Genomic DNA, 13,275 nt, shown 5'->3' on the forward strand with positions numbered 1-13,275 from the left:
AGCAGGGTTCATTTGTCAGCTCACTTTTGTATGTAAGTGTCCAGAAGAAGCATTTATAGCTAGAGATCAACCAGATTCTTTTGATGTTACTTATTTTAACAAATTACAACAATGATTCTGTAAACGTCAAGGCTATTTTTTTTCCTAATTCTTGAACCTAATAGTGGCTAATGGCTTTGAGTTCCATGTCTGGTTGCTGTATATATGGAGTTGTCATTGTTAACGGCACCAACAGTGTCTCTAAGGATTAGTGTGAGCAAACTAGAAAGCCACCAGCTGAAAGATGTGGTCAGTAATAAGATGAAGGTCTGAGCCAAGAAGACAATCGGAACAGGACAACCAAATTAAATGATAAGGAAAATGCAAATGTCAGAGAGAACCGTTGAAGCCAAAACCAGAAGGCTAGCATTAGGGTTAAGGTTGGACAGGATGCTAACTAATGCTAAATATTTTCCTTATTTGGATCTTGCACAGTGGAATGGTAAACCCATTGGGCACAGCCAAATTAATGCTTGGAAAGCCCAAATGACGTTATAATTGCGGCTCCTGTAATAACGTTGACGTGAGCTTAATGACACCCGACAAGTAAATTAAAAAGACAGTAGCCAAAAATAACTTCTCAGAAGTAAAAACATATTAACAGAAATGGAGTTCCACATAAAAGAAAATGCAGTTTGCAAAGAAAAATCTATATAAACATGACAGAACACTTCAGTCGTGTCTTTCCAGTATTTGCCTGAGTTTTTCAACAGGTACTCTAGTTTTCTTACCCACAACCCAAAGACGTGAGATAGATTGATTTTTAGACATTAACCCCATGCGAATAGGCTTATGTGTGTGAATTGAACTGAATTGATTTAAGTGGATTTGTGAATATTGCTTCTTCTGGTTTATTAGTTGAAAGTGTATTGTTCTGCAAGTCACTAAACATATCATTCATTTTTAATATCTTTACTAGATTAATACATTTTGCTCATATTTAAAAAGATTGCAGTGTTTACTTTGGTTACTTGGTAAACCCTTTTATAAATATTCCTCTCAAACCTAAATCTTTACTAGCACTTTCTAAATAGTGTTGTCCTTTCTCAGTGAGCTGTTATTCATAACACTTTTCATTAACATCAGAACACAAGTTACATTGGTAAATATTTACTAAATACATAAACTGTACAAGATACATTTCTTAATATTACTTCCACTCCATCTAGTTCCCCCTTATCCAGAGTTCAAAGTATCGGAGAACGAGATTCGTTTTTTTTTCTGGGTGCCTCCACATCCAAAAGATGTGTTTTAGGTGCCAGATGCACACTAAACAGGTATGTGCACAGTGCATTTTGGACATTCATGCCCTGTAAAAATCTCATAACTAGAATACTTTTGAGAATGGATTATTTATGGAAGTTCAGAATTTCTCCCAAAAGCCATGCATTGTCGAATATTCTAGGTTACATAGGCTAAAAAGGGGCGGCATGGTGGTGCAGTGGTAGTGCTGCTGCCTCACAGTAAGGAGACCTGGGTCCGCTTCCTGGGTCCTCCCTGCATGGAGTTTGCATGTTCTCCCCGTGTCTGTGTGGGTTTCCTCCGGGTGCTCTGGTTTCTTCCCACAGTCAAAAGACATGCAGGTTAGGTGCATTGACGATTCTAAATTGTCCTTGGTGTGTGTGTCCTGGGGTGGGCTGGCGCCCTGTCTGAGATTGGTTCCTGCCTTGCGCCCTGTGTTGGCTGGGATTGGCTCCAGCAGACTCCCGTGACCCGGTGTTCAGATTCAGCGGTTTGGAAAATGGATGGACATAGGCTAAAGAATTTTTTTTGCTACACTTAAAATCCACATTCAGGTGACATAATCTGTACTGTCTCTTTTCACTGATCTTGGTTAGTTCCCTTGTTTACAATTACCTTTAATTGTTTTCTTGTGTCTTGGAGTTTTGTTTTCTTAATTTAATAAGAGTACGGAGGTCTCTAATGTGCCAATTCCTTAAAGTGCTGTGAAAACCTGCAAGATAGTCACTTGAGTGAGATCTAGGGGCTGGCTTGGGTCACATCTGCTAATAGTGACATTTCAGCTTATTGGTGACCCCTTCTCTTTCAGAGTACGTATCTTGCAATTTAAAAAATAATCCTTTTAAGTGATAATCTCGATTTTGGGTTCTTGTTCTTAGTTTTGATACTCAATTATGCTTTTCTCTCTCAATGGTCGTAAGAATTCAGCTTAGTTGTTAAGTTTGGTTTTGTTTGGGTTTTGTTCATTTACATTGAAAATGTTTGAGTTACTGCATCTTGTTTTTCCATTTATTTATATTTTATTCTGTTTATTTAAGGTTTGTTTCTATTTTTTGTTTCCTAAATGTATTACATTTGCTTACTTATCGATTAACATATTTGCATAGATGCCTACTTATTCTTATAATTGTTTAAAAATGTATATTGTGTAGTTATTTCTTAATAAATATTAAATATAAATTAATGGTGTGTGCTTTGGAAGGGTTTTGCATTTTTGGCCTTACATATAAAGAATTATTCACAACAAAGCGTAGCACAAAACAGAAAGGTACAGTATGTAAATTTTAAAATTTGAAATTTGAAAGAATATCTATACTTTAAAAATGATTTCTTACCAGAAAAATTAAAAAAACAATGATTTCATTGATCGTACTATACAGTAATATTAACTTAGTTCAAACAACAACTGTAATTACCAATAAAAAAAATTTCTTTACTTGACAAAATAACATGGCAAGGTTGTTTTTCATTGTTACAACTGTTAGTGTTCATATGTAGACAATCAAACATGATAAATATTGAACACAAATACTTACTAACACTCAGTTGTGTAATTTGATCAATGAATTAAAAACCTTTCATAGAAATTCAGAACCAGCACAATGAAGAAAATTTCACAAGCACTATTAAATCACTAAAAGTACTGTATTTTAAGCACAAAACCAAAAAAAGCAAAAGGTAAATAAAAACCACAGCTCAAAACAATTGTGGAACACAATTTTCCTTAAGAATGACAGTAACATGTACCTAAATGTCAAAATATGATAATTTGTTTAACAGATAAACCGGCTTCAACAATCTCAAAGAATCAACTGTCAAGAAAGCATATTGAAATGTTGTCAGTCAATCAAAATGGTGAGGTAAATTGTAGAAAATACATAGTTCATGGGTAAAAAAAGTAGACACAAATTTGATGCCTGTAAAAACATTAATCCTACAAGGCAATAAACTTTTATTATATGCATCACAATAATCCATACTAAACATTGGAAGTATACTTCTGTATACTAACTATCTATATATATAATTCACTAAGTCCATGGCAAGCAAGACGCACGCATGACAGAGCCCCGCCCGCCAACAATTCACTAAGTAGCCAACCATGGCACGCAAGACAGAGACCATGGGATACGCACGAGAGAGCCACGCCCACCAAATCACAGAGCCCCACCCACCAACTCTAAGACCATGGGATATGCACGACAGAGCCCCGCCCGCCAACTCTAACCCTCCTCCCGCATCATGGGATACGCAAGACAGAGCCCCGCCCTACGCGAGCTATATTAAGCGTCACCAATGAAGACTCGCTACACCTTAATGAACAAGTACTGAAACATCCCTACCAACGAAGTAACTTTCACCAGCGTTGACTCCATCGTCACAGACGATCCCGCAGATCAAGTTTCATTCCCCGAAGAATTTCTTAACAGTCTTACTCCCACTGGCATGCCTCCGCATAAACTCAAAATTAAAATAGGTTCAGTCATCATGCTTCTCAGAAACCTCATGCCAGCAAGAAGTTTCTGTGATGGCACTAGACTGACTGTTACCAGCATTCACCGCAATGTACTGGAGTGTAAAACGATCGCAGCTCCAACCTCACATACTGTCCTTATTCCCCGGATATCCCTGACCCCATCAGATTCAAATTTGCCCTTTACTTTTACACGCAGACAATTTCCTGTTGGATTGGCCTTTGCAATGACAATTAATCAGGCACAGGGACAAACTTTCAAAACGATATGCCTGTATCTGCCAAAACCAGTGTTCAGTCACAGACAATTGTATGTTGCTCTCTCCAGAGTTCCATCCTTTCATTCACTCACAGTCGTATCCTCAAACCCACCCCATTTGGACAACTGTGTCGTTCAGGAAGTGTTCACCCATCAATAAATAATTATGCGGTGTAAGAAGTTATTTTGTTAAGGGCATTGATGAGTACCAATATGCTAGTCTTTTGTAAAGCACCATGTAAAAAATAAAAAAATCTGGATTATCGTCCACTCAACTTTCCTTATACCTGTTCAGGTAAAGTACTGTAGATACCACTTCTGGTTGTCCAATTATAATGAAACTTCATATCTATGTGTTTCAATCACTTATCTTTGTTTATAATGCAAGTTTATATGGCAAAGAACTACTTCTGGTAACCCAAGCAAACTGAAATTTCAAATCTGATTGTTTTTTGTGGTCAGTAATATACTACTTCCAGTCACCTGATCAAAGTCAAATTTTATATCTAACAATAAGTAATGATCATACAAAATTTAAATTATTTATGTCTATTTATATAATGGTAGTAATGCATATGTAATAGTGTCGATACCTATTAAGATGTCATTTCCGATTATCTGATTAAGGTGAAATTCTATATCTACAATGTGTTTCTTACCATAACTAACAATGATATAAAATTTCAATTATATTTCTCTTCTTATAATGCAATTTCACATGAAAAATTACTATACAAAATTTCAATGAATTGTTTATTTAAACAATTTACTAGTTTATTTGAAAATTTTTAAATGTGTTCGGGTAAAGTACCACTTCAGTTGACATATGTTGCCCAAAAGTTGATAGAAAACTAACATTTTGATATAACACCCATATGCCAAATTTCATTTATCTAGCTCAAAGCTTTCTCGGGTTATCCTGTTTTCGTTCATACACACTGACACACACATGCACACAGACAGACAGACATAATTGCAAAAATGGTCAAAATGTGTTCAGGAGCACATGAAATGAGGAGATTCTTCAAAATGTCAAGGTTGGATTTTTTCGCAATTACTATACTTTCTCTATACTACGTATACGAGAAAGTAAAAACACGAAGGCCTTAGTTAAACCTATTAAAACAAAGGAGGGGAATACCTGTAATACTGACGCAGGGAAAAATTGGGATAATTGTGAATGACTGTCAGTATTGCTAAAATCTCCCCCAAAATTAAAGTGTACAGTCATTAAGGAAGGCAAAAATACTGTGAAGAAGTATGATTTATAAGAAAGTAACAAGGGCAAAACACTGGTAATCACCTTAGGTTTGTCAGAAAGCATCTGGTGATCCAGAAAATGTCAGCAGAAATATGCTGTGGATGGGATTTTCAAAATTGCAATTATATTAGCTAAACAGGTTATATTTTGCCCAATGAAAGCTTTATGATGCATTAAGTATAAGGATTGCTGCCAGTGTGTCTAGACTTCACTGCTCCTTCCATGCTGCTCCATCTGCTCTCATCCTCTAACCTCCACTGTCTGCAATTCAGCCCACAGGCTACACATTACCACTCACTTGGAGTCAGAGGCAACACCTATTGCCTCCCAAGTCTGTGAGCAGAACAATGCCTGATTCTTAAGGAGGCTACACAGTAGCCACAAACAATGCCAATGGATTTAGAAAAGTAAGAGCACCTTCTAATTACTTGTATATAAGGGCTTTCTATCCGCATCCTGCCTTCCACACAGATTCCTCCCATGGCCCGGTGTCAATTCCAATGATTTTGCTATTTGTTGTTTCTTTTATGTAGCTTCTACCTTTTGATTATCTGTGTTTTAGTTTCTAAAGATATTGCTTTAAGCTTTAGTGACATACTGTACTTTGCAAATTATATTTTATTACTATATAAAAATACCTACAAATACACATGAAATACGTAAGCACTCATATATAATAACTTTATGTTCTACAATATCAAAGACAAACAACATTTCTTCCTGGTAGGGAGGCTGCGCAGTGACTTCCACGGTGCTCTAGTCAAGTGGACGGGTGCTTGAACTAGCACATGCACCATTACTCAAGTTTTGCCAACTTTGTTATAAAGTAGCTTTTTCCAAGTATTTGTTAACCAAGGTATTAATGTTCTGTATAGTGTTTTCCAAAGAGGTGGCGTGGTATTATTTTGAAAAGTTGACACTAAAAGTACTGCTTCTGTTTTCAGGCGTTGCCTCTAATAGATGTCAGATTCTTGGTAAGTGTTGATTCTCTGGATTATGATTGTACTGTACTGTATTTAGAACATTAAAAAGTTTTAGACAAGAATAGGCCATTCAGCCCAACAAAGCCCATCCATCCTATCCAGCTAACTCCTCCAAAATAAGTTCAAGTTGAATTTTAAAGGTTCCCACCACACTTTTGTTAATTTTTCCTATGTGTCTATGGTACTCTATGTGAAGAAAAACCTTGTGGTAATGTGCCTTACTGGCATTACCAGTAATTTAAAGAAATTTAGTTTAGTGTCCTCTGCAGTGTTAAGAGAGAGGCATTTGTTTGGAAATGAAAAGGACAAAAAGGTATAAAGAAAGGAAACTTGCCTTTTTCTTTTATATAGTGTAGAGAGACGTCTTCGCTGACGATATGAGCGCCTCTTGTGGAGCGTCATGGCGGGTCTCGTGTAGATTGGAGAGACGGCCCTGCCATTAACCGGCCGGGATGGCACTGGCGGTCCTCCACTCCTGTGCGTGCCTCCCGCGACCTCATAACTCTACATGTGCAAAAGAAAGTGCGAAGCACCTTAATTGTAGTTTACCGCGGTTTAGAAAAGGAATCCCGTGTTTGCAGTTGTCTGGGCAGTAGATCAGGGGAAGGAGGCAAAAAAATGAAAAATGCTTTCTTTCACTTTTGGGTGCAGTTCGCGTCTCAAAAGCCGGCACTGCTACACTATGTGCACGTGTCGGCTGCTCGAACTTTTATAGTATTTTTACAGGGCAGGAGACGCCACTTTTTGCAGATGCGTTTACGTCATCGCGTGCCCGTGGAGGGATGACGTAGAACAGTTTAATTGGTCAGCGCGAGGGGGCCAAATACAAAAGGGAATTACGGCCTCTAGAGGGGGTCTCTTCTGACTAGATCTTGCTAGAGAAAGGTACTTGGTAGAGCAACGATTTGAATTTACCAAGCACTATAGCTTGTGCCGTGATTACTGTAAATATTTTTTCTTGTATATACAGTGCATCCGGAAAGTATTCACAGCGCATCACTTTTTCCACATTTTGTTATGTTACAGCCTTATTCCAAAATGGATTAAATTCATTTTTTCCTCAGAATTCTACACACAACACCCCATAATGACAACATGAAAAAAGTTTACTTGAGGTTTTTGCAATTTTATTAAAAATAAAAAAACTGAGAAATCACATGTAGGCCTACATAAGTATTCACAGCCTTTGCTCAATACTTTGTCGATGCACCTTTGGCAGCAATTACAGCCTCAAGTCTTTTTGAATATGATGCCACAAGCTTGGCACACCTATCCTTGGCCAGTTTCACCCATTCCTTATTGCAGCACCTCTCAAGCTCCATCAGGTTGGATGGGAAGCGTCGGTGCACAGCAATTTTAAGATCTCTCCAGAGATGTTCAATCGGATTCAAGTCTGGGCTCTGGCTGGGCCACTCAAGGACATTCACAGAGTTGTCCTGAAGCCACTCCTTTGATATCTTGGTTGTGTGCTTAGAGTCGTTGTCCTGCTGAAAGATGAACCGTCACCCCAGTCTGAGGTCAAGAGCGCTCTGGAGCAGGTTTTCATCCAGGATGTCTCTGTGCATTGCTGCAGTCATCTTTCCCTTTATCCTGACTAGTCTCCCAGTCCCTGCCGCTGAAAAACATCCCCACAGCATGATGCTGCCACCACCATGCTTCACTGTAGGGATGGTATTGGCCTGTTGATGAGCGGTGCCTGGTTTCCTCCAAATGTGACGCCTGGTATTCACACCAGAGTTCAATCTTTGTCTCGTCAGACCAGATAATTTTCTTTCTCATGGTCTGAGAGTCCTTCAGGTGCCTTTTGGCAAACTCCAGGCGGGCTGCCATGTGCCTTTTACTAAGGAGTGGCTTTTGTCTGGCCACTCTATCATACAGGCCTGATTGGTGGATTGCTGCAGAGATGGTTGTCCTTCTGGAAGGTTCTCCTCTCTCCACAGAGGACCTCTGGAGCTCTGACAGAGTGACCATCAGGTTCTTGGTCACCTCCCTGACTAAAGCCCTTCTCCCCCGATCGCTCAGTTTAGATGGCCGGCCAGCTCTAGGAAGAGTCCTGGTGGTTTTGAACTTCTTCCACTTACGGATGATGAAGGCCACTGTGCTCATTGGGACCTTTAAAGCAGCAGAAATTTTTCTGTAACCTTCTCCAGATTTGTGCCTCGAGACAATCCTGTCTTGGAGGTCTACAGACAATTTCGTTGACTTCATGCTTGGTTTGTGCTCTGACATGAACTGTCAACTGTGTGACCTTATATAGACAGGTGTGTGCCTTTCCAAATCATGTCCAATCAACTGAATTTACCACAGGTGGACTCCAATTAAGCTGCAGAAACATCTCAAGGATGATCAGGGGAAACAGGATGCACCTGAGCTCAATTTTGAGCTTCATGTTAAAGGCTGTGAATACTTATGTACATGTGCTTTCTCAATTTTATTATTTTTAATAAATTTGCAAAAACCTCAAGTAAACTTTTTTCACGTTGTCATTATGGGGTGTTGTGTGTAGAATTCTGAGGGAAAAATGAATTTAATCCATTTTGGAATAAGGCTGTAACCTAAGAAAATGTGGAAAAAGTGATGCGCTGTGAATACTTTCCGGATGCACTATATGTACAGTATATAGATATATCTGGATTAACTTTGGTGGAGGTATTTATTGGGTTGTGGTTACTGGTGCACTGTTTATTTTTGTATATACACTTTTTTCTGTATTTTGACTATTTTTGGGTGAATCCTGTATTATACACTGTTTGGAGGAGCAGCTTCCTGACTTGGATCACTGTGCAGGAAGACAGCTTCACATTTTGCTTTTGTGTATATATATGGATTTCACTAGTTTGTGTGTATTTTACTTTTTCATTTGGGACTTTCAGGAAGCACTGTAAATACTGTATATAGTCATTTCTGGGCTACATTTAATTACTGTTTTTGTGTGTCCTTTGCGGTATTGGACTGTGTATCCATATATATAAAATCTGCAGGACATTATTTTTGTTTTCTTTAAGTGCACCTGTAAATAAAACCACTTTGTTTTTCAAAAAACCCAACCCTTTTTATGTCCGTGTCTCCCTGTCTTATACCATCATCCTGGTCACGCGTGGTCCCACATACTAGACACCTAGAGTGTAGGCTGGTGATTCCAATTCCCACTACACAGGGTGTCACAAACCTACAAACATTTGCGCACAATTTACCTTTAACAAGTATCCACCTGTGTCCCCATATTCTTGTTGAAGAATGTATTTTAATGTAACAGGTTGGATCCACTGTAATAATTCAAAAACTTCAGTCTTATCACCTTTTAATCTCCATTTGCTTAACCTGGAAAGGTTCAACTTCTTTAATTTTATTTTATACAACAGCTAGAATATATTGGTGCACATAGTATAATATGTAAAGAACAGGTAATGCAGGATCTTCTTTCCAAAACTAGACAAGCAGAAGTGGGTTCAAGTCTTTAAGTACAGATGTCCTCCGCCCATTAAGAATTGAAAATTAGGTACACAAAATCTCTGTGCTTAAAGATAATTTAAACAAAAGAATGTTCTTTTCTATGAATGCTTCGAAATTCAGGTGCAATGTTGAACATTTTCTTTACTTGTTTCATAATGACTAACATTTCTTGGGGTCACAATTGCACAGTACCGTAAAGAATAATTTTTAATTGTGTTCATAAGAATTGTTTATGAATGCTTTGAAATCACTTCAGTTTTTTTTTTTTTTTCATCTGGATGTTATTTTTCATTTTTACTATGGATCTATCTAGTCTTCTATAAGCCTCTATAAGAGGGTGAAAAATGACACATTTCTATTACAATGAAAATATTTAGACTTTAAACGTTTAAATAAAGCACACATTTTAATATTTCAAAAATCTGACACAACTTGTTCATTATGTACAGTTCTTCTGCCTCATAAAGTGAATCATTCCATTTCTTATGAAAACCCCAAATTAGGGCAATTTACGCTAATTCAGACTTCTTAAATTTTAATAGTCAACTGGAATGTATTTAGCACAAAGATTAAAACGTATGTTTTACCTCAATTGCTTTCTTTTCCAGTGGATTCCAGTTTATATAATCAAGCCTTTCTTTGAACAAAACAAAAAAACTGCACATAGCTGTAACTACATTCTATTTCATCTGTTTAGAACAGAAGGGCCATCAGCAAAAAATGTTCCTTCAGTGAAAGAAACACAGAGGGAGACTTGGCTTAACAATATTACCCCGAATCATGCATGCATCTGGTAATGCACAGTATGTGACATCAACAGTATAAAAGTCAGTGTGTGCATTTCTGGAGTATCAGAAATTAGGATAACCAGTGTTGGTGTATGCTTCTTTTTGAGTAAAAACGTTCCCAGTAATCAAACTCGCAAATGCAATTAGAACTTGGATTTTTGTCTTAACATTTTGAGTTTGATGACAGATCAATTAGATTTTTGGTAATGACTGCTGATTCAATTCATTTCTGGATCCTGTTCATTAAAAATCATTGTGGTCACATTACGTGTATAAGGCATCATAATATAAATATAAAGGGATACATTTTTATTCAAGTTCATCCTTTAACATTTCCAGAATATGTGGTTGATTACAGACGTCAATAGTCACTGGCTTGATTACAGAAACAAAAAGAATTGTTAATACACTCCATTTTTGATGGACGCGCCTTATCCCAAAGATAAAAAATCTGATATTGTTTGTACCAACCAAAATGATTAGATTGTAATTGGTTTATCCACATGGGATATATTAAGTGCAAACCCAAACTTACATTAGAGAACAAATAAATGATCCCTTTCAACCCTGTGAAATGTCTCTTCTCCATCTACCAATAGCAATACTATACCTTGAGGGTTTCATATGTAAATGATGTATATATTATGTTAAACATGAATCATAATTTATGTGTCTTATGCTACCTGAGGTAGGCTAAGCGGGTTAAAAAAATGACATGACATAAATCATAAATGAGACAGAGATTGATTATCTTCATGTGAAACAATGATATGCAATGCTTACTCTATTTTTTATTTAAAAAGACTTTTTTCAGGACTTTCCCCATTGTTATTTTGAAGGGAGGCGGGTCTGTTTCTTTTACAGTAGGACTTTTGTTTTCTTAATATTGACTGACAGACATCCATGTTTTAGGTGGGTTTTCCTTTTCTCTTACTGGAACAAAGTAACATTAATGTGATAATCTGGGAAAAAAATATTTTATACATACCCATCTGAACCTGTAGCTTTTGCAGTTCTCTAATGCCAGTTAATATTTCAGGTTCTGGTTTATCCATCCTGTTTAATCATAATGTCTTAAGCTGTAATATACAGTAATATGCTGTGTAAAAGTATATGCCTCTACTACAATCTTCTGTTTTTTCATATTTCATGCAAAGAATGGCCTATGATACAGGACGGACCACGAAAAAGTAGCCCACGTTACTATAGTATTACTGGCGGCCTTCCGTAAAGAAAGAAAGAACTTCTGTATTGCGCGCTTTGCTGGGACACCAGCGGCAGGAAACTTTGCAGCAAAAATGTCCCGGGTTTCCTTAATGGAACCCGTGAGAACGTACGCCTCCACTATCGCGATTCTTTGTGGAATGGGATACATGTCACTCCGCTCGTACTCATGTTCGCACCTCTACTGTTCCTTCAACCCGGCAATATGATGCCTCCTTTGTCGCCGTTTCCCCAGACTAACAGGACCCGGGGGCGGGGAAGCGTGACGCAAGCCGCCAACGCGGCGTCCCCCCAATAAACTCGGTGGAAGGGTTGGGTTGACAAGGTGCTACGGGGAAGGATTCACTCGGCGCGCCACTCTGGCAGGAAGGCGGGCTACTTTTTCGTGGGCCACCCTGTATTTATATAAAATGCATTATTACACAAAGAAAACAAAAGCGAACACAAAATACAATTATGAAATAACTTTCCTTATACTGTATCATGAGCAAAGTTATCCAACACTACTATTACCAATATGAAACCTCCCTAGTTTCAAAACTTGGTTGCAGCAGTTTTAGCAATAATAATTGCATCTGAGCATTTCTTATAATTTGATTTCTGTCTTTTATATTGCTGTTGGGGAATTTTAGGTCACTTTTCTCTGTAGACCTACTTTAATTCAGTTACACTAGTAGTTTTGTGAGTGTGAACTGCTCATTTCAGGTTCTGCCATAAGCATCTCTGTTGTGTTCAAGTCAGGACTTTTACTAGGTTAGTCCAAAAGTTTAACTTTGTTTCTCATGAGCCAATTGCCTCATAGACTTGCTTTTGTTTTTTGGGTCATATGCTGCTTCAAGTCACCAACAAATAATATTCTGGTAACGTATGCTGAATTCATGATTCTTTCAATAATGGCAAGTCATGAGACAGCAAAGCATCCCCACACCATTACACTACCATCTCCATGTTTTATTGTTGTCATGTGCTTACTGTCAGATGCTGTATTAGCTTTATGCCAAACTGAGTGTTGCCAAGTCCAACTGAGTGCTGCCAGGTCTGGAGTTTTTCCCACCCAACTGAGCTATCTTTGATCACTATCCACTGGTTGCTGTTTATTGGGCTACTTTTTAAAAGCAATGTGCCATTTTAAGCTATTTTCCCGCCCTCCTCCACCACATTTTTACCCGGTTTTTCATCCATCTAGCAATTTTTCCTCTGCTATTTGCACTTATACATGTTCTTTATCATTGTTAGATCTCAGAGAGGGACTAAGCACATTGTGTAATGGTTTATACCCATTCTATTACTCTGAACATTCTCTGAGGCGGACCTAACCACCCACAGAACCCCAGGCATTGATGGTACATACCTAACCCTCTGGCTCTAGACACAGTACCCCGCTTTCTTGTGCGTCATTTTGTCCACCTCAGGTATTAGCCTATTTTTTTGGGTAACATTGTTATTTTTAACTTGTATTTGGGATATACATTTTTTAAGAACCTGGCAACCCTGATCTGTCCATAGAACATTATTTCAAAAGGCTTGGAGATCATCCAGGAGTTTCGAGGCAA

General features: G+C 38.0%; 1 protein-coding gene across 1 annotated transcript in view; it reads left to right on the top strand.

Moving 5' to 3' along the window:
• The window catches only part of ca14 (carbonic anhydrase XIV), an 88,418-nt gene that overhangs the window by 34,645 nt on the left and 40,498 nt on the right, over nucleotides 1-13,275 (top strand). The gene's annotated exons all lie outside the window — the stretch shown is intronic.

Source organism: Erpetoichthys calabaricus, chromosome 2, assembly GCF_900747795.2.
Source record: "Erpetoichthys calabaricus chromosome 2, fErpCal1.3, whole genome shotgun sequence".
Lineage (NCBI taxonomy): Eukaryota > Metazoa > Chordata > Cladistia > Polypteriformes > Polypteridae > Erpetoichthys > Erpetoichthys calabaricus.